The sequence below is a fragment of the Agelaius tricolor genome, unplaced genomic scaffold, assembly GCF_023055355.1.
Source record: "Agelaius tricolor isolate 1412-34295 unplaced genomic scaffold, bAgeTri1.0.p SCAF_8, whole genome shotgun sequence".
Taxonomy (NCBI): Eukaryota; Metazoa; Chordata; class Aves; order Passeriformes; family Icteridae; genus Agelaius; species Agelaius tricolor.
Genome location: NW_027269268.1, coordinates 41,539,264 through 41,552,845, shown reverse-complemented (window position 1 = coordinate 41,552,845; position 13,582 = coordinate 41,539,264). Strand labels below are relative to the sequence as shown.

Below are 13,582 nucleotides of genomic sequence, written 5' to 3'. Positions count from 1 at the left end.
CAGCTACGGAAATGTTTGGCTTTGTGTTTTTGGAAGAAAGACAAGGACGCCCAGGGACCGGATGAGGCGGACAGCGCCTCCCTCGCCGCTTCCCCTGCCCCGCCGGCAGGGGGCGCGCGCCGCGGGCGGCTCCGCAGCGTGAGGGGAGAGGCCCAGGCCCCGGCCCGCCACACGCGGCCACGCGCCGCTCCCGCCCCGGGGCAGGGGGCGGGGCCCGCGGGAGGAGGCGTGTCCCTGCATGGCCCCGCCCCTCCCCCGAGCGCAGGGAGGGGCCGGAGCGGGGCCGCGGGGACGCGACAGCGGCGGGCGGGAGCGCCCAGTGCCCGCGGCTCCCGGCGGAGCGGGAGGGCTGGCGGCCGCCGGGCGGGGCGGGAGGAGAGGGCGCGGGAGGGGACGGGAGAGGGTGCTGGGGCCTTCCTTGCCATTTTTTTTCTTTCTCCGCCCCCTCCCAGCCGCGCCCCCTTCCCGGACCGTGAGAGGTGAGGAGGGCGGTGGGGGCTCGGCAGTGAGGGGAGGGGGCCGCGGCTGTCGGGAGGGGGAGGAGAAAGCGAGAAGGAGGAGGAGGAGGGCGGGGGCCGGCGCCTGCGAGGGGTGGGGGCGGGTTCGCCCTCACCGCCACCGGCTCCCTCCTGCCGGCCGGCTGCGGAGAGGGGCTGCGGCCGGTGCTCGGTGCCCGGTGCCAGGCGCCCGGGCTGAGCGGGGCCCGGCGGGAGCCGCGGCGCTCGGCGGGGCAGTGCCGGCGCTCGCCCGAGCGGAGCGGGGCGGGGCGGGGGCGGCGGGGCGGGACGCGGCGCGGGTCCGGTCCCGCCGAGACGGGCAGCGGCCGTGGCCGGCTCGGTGCAAAGCGGTCATAGCGGGGCACTGGTAGAAGTGCACTGACACAGCTCTCGGGGACTTAACCCCAGGTGTCTTAACCTTCACCATCACGGGATGAAATAGTGGAAAACAATTTTTTTTTTTAATTTGAGACCGGTCGAACAGAATGGAGCAGTGACTGACTGCCACCTCGCTACATGGGGAGCGGCGTTATTACACGGAGAACAGACAGAAGTATAAGTGTTGAACACCAAACAACTGCTGATTATATACATTGCTGGTTTATGTTTTTCCTTAAAGCGTTTTTGTGGGTTAGGGCTTTGAGCTCGGACTGGTTGAGCTTCGTGAGCAGCGGGGCAGCCCAGCTGAAGCCCAGCCGCCCCAGGCTCCTGGTCGGCTTTTTGGGCAGTAATGTCAGAACAGTAAAAAGGGAAGGCTTGGCTTTGTTCTTTTATTTTACTTAAAAGTCGATTATGAAATTACGTGAGCTAAACTCCAAATACAGTCATCTTTTGAGGAAAAAATTATTGCTCAGGTCTTCTACAAGCATAAACAGGAATAAAAACTTGAACTCATGGTAATGGTGGTGTAGCTTTTCTGTCTAGACAAACTATGTACTGGATAGGTGAATCCTTTTTAAAAGCAAATTGCATGATGTATTTTCATGAGCAATTCATCAACTTTGCCAGAAATAATCTGATCATTTCTCATAAAGGTCTTTCTGCCTGGGAATCTCCAGGGGCATAGGTGGATTAATATTTAAAAACAAACAAAAAAAAAAGCACCTTGTTCTTGAACTTCATAGGTGCCTTCCTGCTAGGGCAGATTGTATTCCCGTTTTATGCTTTTCCCTTGCTGAACAATGATAGGGAGCATAAAGCAGGATAAAACCAAAATAATAATAGTAAATAATAGCCCTAATCTGAGTCAAATAGTGTTTTCTTCTGCCTTGTGTCAACATCAGGGAGGGGAGCGGCCATTGAACCATCTATCCCTCAGTCAATGTCCTCTGCATGGGCAGGTCCACTACCAAGGACAGCATGTTTATATCATGGCAGTAGACTAACACATTGTGATTCACAGAAATGCAATAACTGCTAATTTCAAATAGAAAAGAATTTGAGTGGAGATGAAGAAAATCTTCCATTAGACTGTTATGGTCAAACAGTAATTGCAAGCTGTCGCTAACAATGACAATTTGTATTGGTGGACTTATTCCAACTCTCTGGACTTTTGTATCACCCATGCTTTTAAAAAGATTATTGTTTGCTTATGTTTATGTCATCTGGTTTTGTTGGTATAATTCAATGTTTCCTAATATGGTAATATAGATTACCTAATCAGACATAGCATGACCCAATAATGGAAGTTCCTACAGCTCTTAAGAAATTATAATATAATTTTACATTTCCCTTACAAAATTCTTGCAGTTTTCCTCTTTCCATAGCAATTAAATTGCTTTTCCTTACAGCAGTCTTACCTAGTAGAAAAATGCAGAAGTTACAAATCTGACTATCCACTGCTTGCTTTTTGTCACAAGAACAGAATCTTTCACTCAAAGTTCCCAGCAAGGCCATGCTGCCCATAGACACATGTATTATTGGGCTGAGTGGCCTTAAGAAACACTCATATGGGAGAGATGAGGTAATGTGCTGCAGGTGCAAGAATGAGGTGGTATTACCCTTCAGAGACCTGCAAGGTTCTGGAAGCCAGTAAGAAAGGTCAGGCCATGAGAGGTTACATATTAGGTATCACATTATGCATGCTGGTATCATGTAAGGCTACTTTCTTTCACTGCACAGTGCATATAGTAATTTGTTTGGTGCCAAGCCAAAAGGAGATCCATATTGTGTCAGCAGGCTGGATTTTTTGAGCAGAGTCTAACTTTGGTAAGAAAATTTTTAGTGACCTGTAAATAGTTAAGGGTTGAGAACCACTGTAGCAGTAAGTGTGAATTTTTATCGAGCTGCTGCATTTAGGGAAGCATGTTTAGTAGTGGTACTTGGCTTTATTCACCAATGCAGTCAGTGTTATTCTTTGGCACTATTGTTCAGCTTAAGTGCTTCATGTGGCAGATCAGTTCTTCACTGCTTTTCCCTTCAGGGAAGGGAATCAAAGATAAGGGTGACAGTGGACTAAGGCTATTTTTTTTTAAGAGGTACTGTCTTTAAAAAACAGTGTTTCTTGAGAGTTTACATATTCACATTTCATAATAATTTTCCCTCTTTTTTGTGAGTCTTTGTTGATGGGTATGTAACTTGAAGTTGTGGAAGGAACTGAGGTGACAGTTGTGCAGTGACACACTTTTAGCATCTTCCTATCAGTAAGTGTAAGAATCACAAAACAAATTGAAAGAAGCTCTATCTGAACAGAGTAGGAAATCTGCTTTTGAGATTATTCATTTTTTTTTCTCCCCTCTAGTGGATGGTTCTTACTTGTATTTTTCTGTCTCTAGATTTTTTTCTGCTACCTCAATTTTTCTTGGAAAGAGGAAGATAAAGGGAAGTACATGATTCTTTGAACAAGTAGAGATGATTCCAGTGTTATAGGTAAGTATTGTATTTACCCAGTTCTAACAGTAAGTTATGCTACAATGAATGTGATTTTAGCCCACAAGGGTACATACTCTTCCTTACACCTGAAATTTCATCCTTTTTTTGGTCTTATATAACACATCATGTAAGGGCTTCTTTTGGCAAGTGTGCATAAGCAGCAATGAATTTGCTTTTGTGGCCTTCACATGCCAGTTTGGACTGGTATTAGGTGATTTCAACCCTTGTGCTCTTATCAAAGCATGCTTTATAGAAGACTAACAGCATTACAGTAAAGTTCAATTTTGATCTTTTCAAAGTGCATGAGAAGCCTTTGCATCTTTTAATCATTATAGGAAAAACAGGGAAATTGATACAGAGTCTGTTAGAGAAAATACTGCTTTTGGTAGAAATTAATATGAATAAAGGCCCACCAAATGCACAATCAAATCTCATCACTCCAATAATACTGACTGGGTTTCACTTTATTTCATTTTTTTAGCAACAAAGTAGTAAGACTGTTCCAAGTGAAAGTAATTGTCAAAGGGAGTATCTTTGACATTTGCACAAAGGAAAAGGATGTTGAAAGCATGAATACATGCAAGAATCTAGCTTTATCTGAACTCTCTATAATGTAAAATACTGCTGAAAAATAAGTGCTAAGGGTGACAAAAGCAATCCAATTAATTTAGAAATACTAGGTTTTACCAAAGTGCAAAAAATCTGCTTTCTTGACTGTGAGATGTCTCTGCTTTGGGAATGTTTCCTTCAGAATTTACTCATGTGATACAAATACAAAAAAGAGATGGTCTTTCTCCCTGTTCATGTCATGATCAGTCACATTGTTTCCCTCAGTCAATCCATATCCTTGTTGGTAGCTTCCACTACAGATGGTATCAACGCTTTCTTGAGCTTTAAAAATTGTAAGTACTGCTAAGGTTCCTCAGAATTTACTTTGTGAACAGGCTTTGTGTTTTCACTCTTTGCAGAAGTTGAAGATGTGGTAGCTCCACTTACCAAAATAGCCAACCTCTGTCAGAATTTGTGCAGACTTGACCTGCACCCTTTCTACAGTGGTCATGAAAGTTGAAAGGGATTTGAAACAAATGCCCAAATGTACTACAAAGAGAAGGAACTGAAAAGGTTGATCACTGTGGAATATGCCTTTATTCCCATCTTACTGCAAGGTAGAATGACTAATTATTGAGCACAGCTGCTGGTTTTTAATTATGTCTTAGGGACTTTGCTGGCATTTTTCCAGAGCACAAATTTCTGTAAAGTTGACTATTGATTTGAATCTTTTCTGAGGAATACTTTGCCAATTAATTACCTCTTCTGGCAGTTCTAAGTGCAACTGATGTTAAAAATCCTGATGTCTTCCATAACAACTGGATATACTTAAAAAAAATGTTGAGTGGTAACTTGGATTCTTCCAAGACCATCCATCAGATTTTCAGAGTAAATGGAAGACTGTTCACAAAATTGTACAGGATGTTTTTGTCAAACAGTGAAATTTAAGGTGGAGTGAGTACTGGCTTAATTTCTTTGAAAATGCATGTGGATAGGCTTGTCTCACTGCCTTAGCTGATGCTTTTGTCTGATAGCAAATAAACATTGTATTGACTCTGTTGAGAAGAACTTACTAAAGGACAATGATGATATGATCTGTCTAGAGCAGTTTTGAGTTGATTTGGGTGGAAGTAGTGTCATTTATTACCAAAAAAAAGTTCACACCATTCTGGGACTTACTCAGCCTCAATCTCAGAACAGAACTTGTCAAAATGAGGCTGAAGTATAGCCTTAAAACAGATTAAATATTCACAGCACCTGGCTGTGTCATATGATGCATATTCATGGTGTAGAGTAAGAGAAGACTCAAGTCCATAGAGGTTTACTAACCTGAACTGTAAAGAATAAAAATAGTCATATGGCTGAATTAGCAAATTAGTTAAAATTTTACCAGTAGAGTGCATGTGGTGAGGAGATGTAGGAGAAGTTCATAGGAAGATGAGTTTTTTATCAGTGGTTTTGATGGTTAGATTGTTTGCAAGCAAGTTCATACTTGTTAGCAGAGTAGATGGTTTATGTTGGCTTTTGCATGAATAAGCCATTAGCCTGACAGTTGCTGTGAAGTACTATATGTTGGTTATTCTTTAGATCCATATGCATTTGTCTGGTAGATACTTAAATGTATTCTAATATTCTAAAAATAAATACTTTTGAATATTAAATGGTCACTTCATCCTTGCCAAAGATGAAATCAAAGTTTAAATCTTGTTCTTTTACATGCAGTATGGGAAATTATATTTTTGAATGTAAATGTAATTACAAGCTTTTGCATTCAAACTCTAATGAGAGCATTAAGGAGGTAGGGCATTTCATAATGTTATCATAACTTGATATGGCTTGGCAAGATCTTCCCCAAGCAACATAGCATTTTAAACTTGGAAGTATTTTTCAAGGAAATAAAAGTAATTAACTAGAATTAGTCTATGAGTTTATAAACATGTGGGCAGATCAAGTGATAAGTAATAGAACTTCACTTTGTACCTCTTCTCACTTCCTGACAGTTTTTGTAATTAACAAATACAAACCAAGGTTGAATCTCTGCATAAGAAATTGTCTGATGGTTCAACTCAAGAACAATTGTACTTAAACCAGATTGATAGTTTCAGTGAATTTTCAAACATTATTGTTGTTTGAAAAATTATAAATTCAATGAATGAAAAATAATTTTTTCAAATACTGAAAGCTAAGTAAATAATTTTTAGAACTTTAAACTAATGAAGAGGAGCAATGGACAAATGATTGCAGACCCTCTAAATCTGAGGAGATCTACATGCAATAGTGCAACACATAGTTTTGTATTTCTCTTAAGAAATGGCTATAGTTGATATGAGAGAATGGAAAAAACACACACTAAACAAATAATTAATGTTTTTTATCAATTATGCTTTCTCCTTCTGACAGTTTAGCAATCTGAATTCAAGATTTTTCTCTTTTTTGAGCATATTACTTCAGTAATGAGCCTCATGCCCCTGAGAGTGCCAACAGTATCTTGTGTTCTTCTTGGCACTTTATTTATATTGCTGGTGTCTAGTTCTTGCTCTCAGTGCAGAACAGGAAACATTTAGGGGTTCCTTGAAAAGCATGGGTAAGGCAGCTAAGATGGGATCAGTATGCTGTTTAGGATAGCTGAACAGTTAACTCTGCAAGTACCTCAGTGATTCAATAAGTGGTCAGATTTCTGTCATTGTTCCCTCTATCCTTAAGCTCATTTCAGTTTTACACAACCATGGAAGGGTAGGAGCTCAGAGCTGTGTTTGAACAATCAGTCAGCTTTTGTGTTGATTTCTGTTTTACTTTGTTTATAAATCCTGGGCTTAGGCGATATGAAGCCACCCAGTGCATACTCAGAAGCAAAAGATAGGCAGCTTGTGAGTCTGTAAGCTCCCCAGGCAAGTTTGGTTTATGTCTTGTGGTTTAGTCAGTTCTTCCCTTATTACATTTCTGTCTACTTGCCAGTTTCAGTCAAACTCTGACAGAATGGAGCCCTTGTTGCGTTTAAATTCCTGAAAGATTTTGAGAATACAAGTAGGTAGGAAAAGCTCAAGTAAGTAGTATTATTTGACCTGCCAGCTCATGAGCCTGTCTGTTCTCGGTCTAAATATGACAAAGAATTTGCTTGTCCTGCCTGTTCTGGTACTTGGTAGGGAGGGATATGCATACATGTGGGATAAGGGAGACTACGTGAGGCAAAACATGCAGAACTGTAGTTTTTGACAGAAGAGCTTGTAAAATAAATCATGGTGGGGAATCTGAGGTTACTTTCACATGAAACTGTGGAGACAGAATAAAGAACCTAAGAAACCAGTTTTCTGATTATGGTTAGGAATACACAGTGGCTTGATGCATGGCTTAACCTGAGATTTAATAGTATCCAAGTAAAGAATTAAAATATATTTTTCCTTACGTGCTTCAGATACATACTATTTTAAGTAACATTGATCCAGGCAGTGGACTAGTTTTGTTTTAGAGTGAAGAGAATAGTTAAATATACTGTAATTTGTTCTGCTTTTTTTTTCCTGATAAGACTTCCTTGAGCCAAATCACTAGTAAAGTCAATGGAAGCCTTTAGTTAACATCTCCAGTTTAATCATCTTGCTTTTAACTTTGTGAAGCTTATTGTAACATGAAAAATCTATCACCAAGTTACAATGCTTGTTATAGAAGCAGGTAATACAAAGCATTGAATTCTCTCCCCAAGTGGGGTCACCAAAGTTGCCCAGGACCATGTCCAGACAGCTTCTGAATATCTCTAAAGATGCAGACCCCACAACCTTTCTGGGCAGCCTGTAGTCAGTCACCCTCACAGTGAAAATGTTTTTCCTCATGCTTAGATGTTGTGTTTTAGTTGTTGCCTATTGATTCTTGCCCTGTCACTGGACACCCCTGAAGGACATTTATTTATTTATGTATATTTATTTATGCACATTGATGGGACCCCCCTGAGTCCTTCATGTTGCCTATGATGCCTCTTCTAAGATTCAACTCCAGATGGGCAAAATGGTGGTAGAAATCTTTATATTTAACGGATTTTTATGAGAAGTTCTGTTTGGCATCTGCAATGTTGTGCATAATTGGGTTCTAAAACATTGAAACTCCCAAAATTGATTCTTTAAATAGAAGTTGTTTTTCATATTTATGAGACATTATGATTCTCATAAACATTAATCTTGATACTTACAGATTTTGATATGATTCTTATAAAGCATTCTGCCTTCTAGTGTGATGATTGTTGGTTTTATACTTTGATCATCTGTAATGCCTTTCTGTTAACCCTGTTTTCTGCAACACTACTTTTGAGCTGCAATGATCAGTTGCAATGATCAGTTGCACACAAGGAATTCCAAATGAGATCACACCACTTGTCTTATAAATATGCAATAAGATATTGTATCCTCATATATTATCTCTTATGCAACTTAAATTTTCAGTTGGGGGGATGGGCTTAACTGAAGCTGCTAATTAAACAGAAATCCTCACTGAGAGAGAAATTGGTCTCTTGAGGTGTTTTTTGGTGTTAAATGATTATTTAGAATGCTCAAGTCTGTGTCTTGAAGTGCTTTGATTCAGTGGCTGTGGCATTGCATAGCTTGACATTTAAATATGGTGTAAACTTTTTGCCCACAGACCTCTATGTATTTCTCTTAGAAGTTTGTGTAGTCTGGCATGGAGTACTATGTTGCATTACCTAATCACTTGCAAATCTGCTTCTTCACTGTTTTTTAATGTGTTTTTTAACGTGGTGGATTTTTATATGGTGCCTAATGTAGAACTGTGAATACTTGTCATTTTTTACCAAATAAACATCCTCTCTGCTGTTGACAATGTTGACAGTGTTATCCTTTACCCATTTTTCTGTGAGTTTTTGAGGATATCTGAATACTTAATGGTGAAATAACACTGCTGCTGTCTTGGAAAAATGTTAAAATATTGTCTTAGTTTGCCCAGCAGACCTGCCTACAAAAGGAAACTATCTCCTTGTTATTTTGTTTTGATTTGTCTCAATCTTTCAATTAGTCCTTTATGGTCTTTTGTAACTTTATTAGGCAATACCTTCCTAAACTGGTTCTAAAGGATGGCTTTACTTTCAGCAGGACATCTTTAAGTGTCTGCAGAACAGTATTTTTGTCACCACTCTTTCTTAACAGTGACGTTTCTAAAGGAGATGATTTGTCTCTTAAATTTGTGACTACCTTGTTTCCATTAGAATTGGTGCTACTAGTATTCCTGGACTAGATGAACTTGGAATCTTACTTGTCTTCACCTTGTGTGGTGCTACTTGACCTTTTTAGTACAGAAAACTGGTTCTGAAAGACTGGCCCTTCACAGTGTTGTCCATTTTGTATTACAAGTAAATTTTAACTTAAAACCAGCATCTGACCTGATGAATTGGAGTGCTCATTTTTTGAGTGAGTAAGCTTACTGGGCTGTTTACAGAGGAATAGCTCTACACTATGGTTTTACTTGTAGATGGTGCAGTCCCTGATGATGCTTCAGTATTAATTGAATAAAGCAATGTTAATGTTTTAATCTTTAATCTTAATGTTTTAATTTTACAAATGTCTTGAATCAGACTTCTGTTGTGTCTTGAACCACAACTTCTGTTGTGGGTGAACCAGTATGATATTTGAGCTTGGATCTAACAATGTTGTCTTGTATTACATGTGGAAATCTCTCTTGTTCCCCACCCCACCCTTAGCTGAATAAAACAAACAGCAAGCCAGGCTGTTGTTAAGCTGACTGCTCCCTCGTGTTTCGAGGGAAATGCACAATGCAGAGTGGCAGAAAGTTTTGATGCAGTACCAGTACTTTGGCTACAGCTCATTTCTGCCAGTCAGAACAATGAGTTTAAGTACATGAAGTCAGTAGCTGTGGACATTTTCCTCTCTTTCTCCTGAATGAACTGTGCCACAGCTGCTGATGTACGGCCCTTTTCACATAACTGCAAACCAGAAGTGTTTGCATTTATATAAAACTTCGGGATAGGAAGAGATTATTGTTTTATAGAATCATGAAGCATTAATATAGCAATCTTCCTGAAGTCTTTGTTGAGCTGTTTCTGTAACTTTGGGTCTGGAACACAGGAATAGGGAAGGAAAAAGAAAGTAAGTATTTAACACTTCTTCTAACATAAGCATAGTTATAAGCAGAATTGCAGTTTGAAGTTCATCTATAGAAGTTTTCTTTGAGCAGTTATTTTAATGCCTCAAATTAATATTTTAAAGTTCAGAAATCCCATTTTTAAAAGTGTGAAATTTTGAATGCCTTTTATTGCTGTAAGTATGTATTTGATTAATTGATGAACATCTTATTATCAGTGAGTCTTTCTTATGTTTTCAAATACACATCTAGGATCACTAAACATTGACAATATTGCTTTTTCACATCCTAATGAGTCTACTTATGTCTAAAACTTATCCTTTTATATTTAATGCTTTTGTTCAGCATTTTTTCAAAAAATAACTCTTGCAGTCACAATAAAGACTTTATGTAATTATTTTGACATTTACATTCTTAATTGGCACTTTAAGGGATCATTAATGTATTCTCAGGACTACCTGAGTTTTATGGCCCCTTTTAAAATTAATTTGACACACTAAAAACCTTGAATATATTATATTTGAATTGCCTTGAAGTTGAGTGGTGAAAGGTTTTGGAGTCAAATCATAGTAGTGACAGAAAAAATGTTACCATGAAAAGTACTGTTGAAATTTAAATATTAAAAGTGCCTCAAAAAAGTATTCCATATACATGTTTGTTTATTTGAAAACTTGATTGATTTCCTTTGGCAAGAAAAAGGAAAAATCAACAAAAGCACTAGGTCTTATTATTTAAATAATAATATTTCCATATTTCCTAGTGATACACTCTAAATATGAAGTACACCTTTCCTCAAAATATACAGTAGAGGTATCTTAAGACTAAAATTGTTTAAATTTATCTAGTTATGCTGTATTGCAGTCTTTAATACTTGTATGAATAAATGTATATAATATCAGTTTTTGGTTAGTTAAAAATGGTTTTTATCTCTGTGCAGATAAACTGTCTGAAGATTTTGAAAAGGGCAATTTCTGAAGCTGTCATGCTATGTTCTTGGTGTTACCTATTTACACAGTTGCAGATTTAACATGCAGCATTTATTTAGATGTTTCTTTTTGTTCACAAGCCAGAATCTGGGAAACTGTCCTCCACTGCTAACTGCAGGGATTTATACCTTTGTGAAGCTTTTCATATGAGATTAAATGTTCAGGTGTTCCACTTGAAGGAATATCAATCTGTTCAATTAAAAATCAGAGTTCTCAAAATTGTTTTCACAGTAAGCTTACACAACCTTGTTAATACGAACTGAATTATGTTCTCAAAGGTGACAGTGTACTTGTATTTGAAATGTTTTGATTCACCACAAAATAGAAACTGCAACACTGCCCAAGGTCAGAAAAAATGGATATAAGCACTGTTGTTTTCTCAATAAATGCAAACTTTTGCCTTAGTAGATGAAAAAATATTTCAGAATCCTTGCAAATCTGTGTAGACTGTGCTTGACTAGGATGGATTGAGCAGGTTTCTCAGAAATGTGTTAGTGCTTTGGAAGGATGTATGATGGGAGGCCATAGAGGGTGGGCATTTGGATTTGTGAGCACCAATCACCAGATGAGATGCCAACGATGAAGTCTGGGTGATCACAGTCAGTGGAAGTCCTAACAGTCCACTGTTTGAGATCTCCTCAAAAGTCTGATAACTTCTGGCTGGAGATCTGATAAAAGATATTACATTATTCATAGTAACAAAGATTGTCCAGAAAAGAGGCCCTCAATTATTTCTGAGGAATACTGTCAGTTTAAATTGAAGAATTAACTGTCACTTGTCTTCTCTTGTCATCTATAACACAAATATTCCTATGAAACAGAGAAATATTTTAGATATTTATGCTGTCCTTAGAACTGTAATTTTGAGAGTGTGTGGAGGAGCAAGAGTTTCTTTAATCTAGAAAAATGAAAGAGAATAGAAAACAGTGTTGTGGTTTGGTCTGTTAAAACTACAGCACATTTTGTTTTCTAATCTATGTTTGAGCCCATAGCTTCACAGCCAAAGAAAAGCAGTAATTGGGCTGTTTTTGCCAGTAGATCAATGAAAAGTGCTGAAAAAGCACTAGAATCACAAATCTGCCACTGTCTTATAGACTTGTACTGGGACAGCTTGAATTTTAAATGAGTCTGTTACACAAGAATGAGAATCCAGGTCACTCCTTATGTATAATGGATATACCATACCAGCAGAAATAAAGGTATTTAAAGCTTACTTTTTATAGCTGGATGGGTAATTAAAATATTACTGGTTTGATGAATGTTAACAAATACACCAATTGCTTGTCCTCTTTCTTCTCCCTCGATGAACACCCAGCGCCAATATAAAACAGAAGGAGAGGATAAATAAAAAGATGCCATTTTGTTTTTACTTCTTAAGCCTTACTCCAGTTTCACTCAACTTGCAGTCACACAGATGATGTTATTTGAACACTACAATTAAGTGTTTAATAATTAGCTATATGTGTACCAGATGAGTGGGGTCTGCATGTCATATCATTTTGGTTAAACAGCCATACAATTTTCATGCTAATATATTAAAACACTAATATTTTCTTAAATATTTCCTTATATTTCTGTGTTTAAATTAAATCCTGAGGAAAGATGGTAAGTGCTTTATAGATTTACCTACTTAATAATCTTGTATCTGATGTATCTTCAGCTGTTTTCTGGATATGCTGCAAAGGTCTCAGTATTTGGCTTCTGGTAGGCCAGGATTCCAGCAAGGTGCACACTCTGAAAAGCATCTCTGTGGAAACAGCTGGAATGCAGTTCCTGTAGAAATGAGCTTTTGCTAGCCTTTGTGAGAAGCACTTAGATCAATAACTGTGCTCTGGGCAATGACTGGTGAGCTTTCCAGGTTAAAACTAGCACTTACAGCATTGTGTTTCCTCAGAAAATAGCATGATATTCTCCTGGCAATGAATTTTAAACAGTCTTTGGGTTTTCGGTGGTAAAATTTGGCACTGCTTAAGTTTTCATGTGGACTCTGCATATAGCCTGTTTTAAATAATACTGCAGGTATCCTAATTACAAGATGCCACATTTTGGAGTTCATCATGTTTATCTGAGAGAGGGTGGCTTTCACTTTTCATGAAAACTGTCGGGCAATAAAGAAGCACTTGTATGTTTGTTGCATATATATCCTGGAGAGTTGAACAGACTAAATGAGTTGTAAAATTTGAAAACATAGATCTCTGTATCAAGGCCTGATAAAATCCATTGCCTCTTTTTTGTTCTAAAATTGTTATTACAATCTGCGTGTGACTGAAATTAATCTCAGCATTTTATACCTAACTAGCTTCATGTGTCAGAGAGGAAATAGGCTGGTTCTCATGGGAACTGTAAATTGGTCATTGTACATTTTGTGAATAAATGTATATAATATCAGAGAATATCAGGGTAGTAATAGGCTTTCTAGGTCATTAATAGGAATGGCTATTCCTCATTTGAGTAAAAACTTTTGCTGGACAATTTAAGATGTTCTGTAAATTACCAGTCCTAGAGGGAGTTCTATCTCAAGAGTATGCATCTCTCTTTTTCACCGTTCCATCACAGTACTCCTAATGTGATGTGGAACAGTAT

General features: G+C 38.6%; 1 protein-coding gene across 2 annotated transcripts in view; it reads left to right on the top strand.

The window, feature by feature from the left end:
* Positions 1–315: 315 nt before the first annotated feature.
* KLHL5 (kelch like family member 5) overlaps positions 316–13,582 on the top strand; it is a 49,727-nt gene continuing 36,460 nt past the window's right edge. For both annotated transcript variants that reach the window (XM_071432535.1, XM_071432534.1), the window contains exons 1-2: positions 316–479; positions 3,272–3,365. The gene's annotated coding sequence lies outside the window, so the exon portion shown is untranslated. The remainder of the gene's footprint in view (positions 480–3,271; positions 3,366–13,582) is intronic.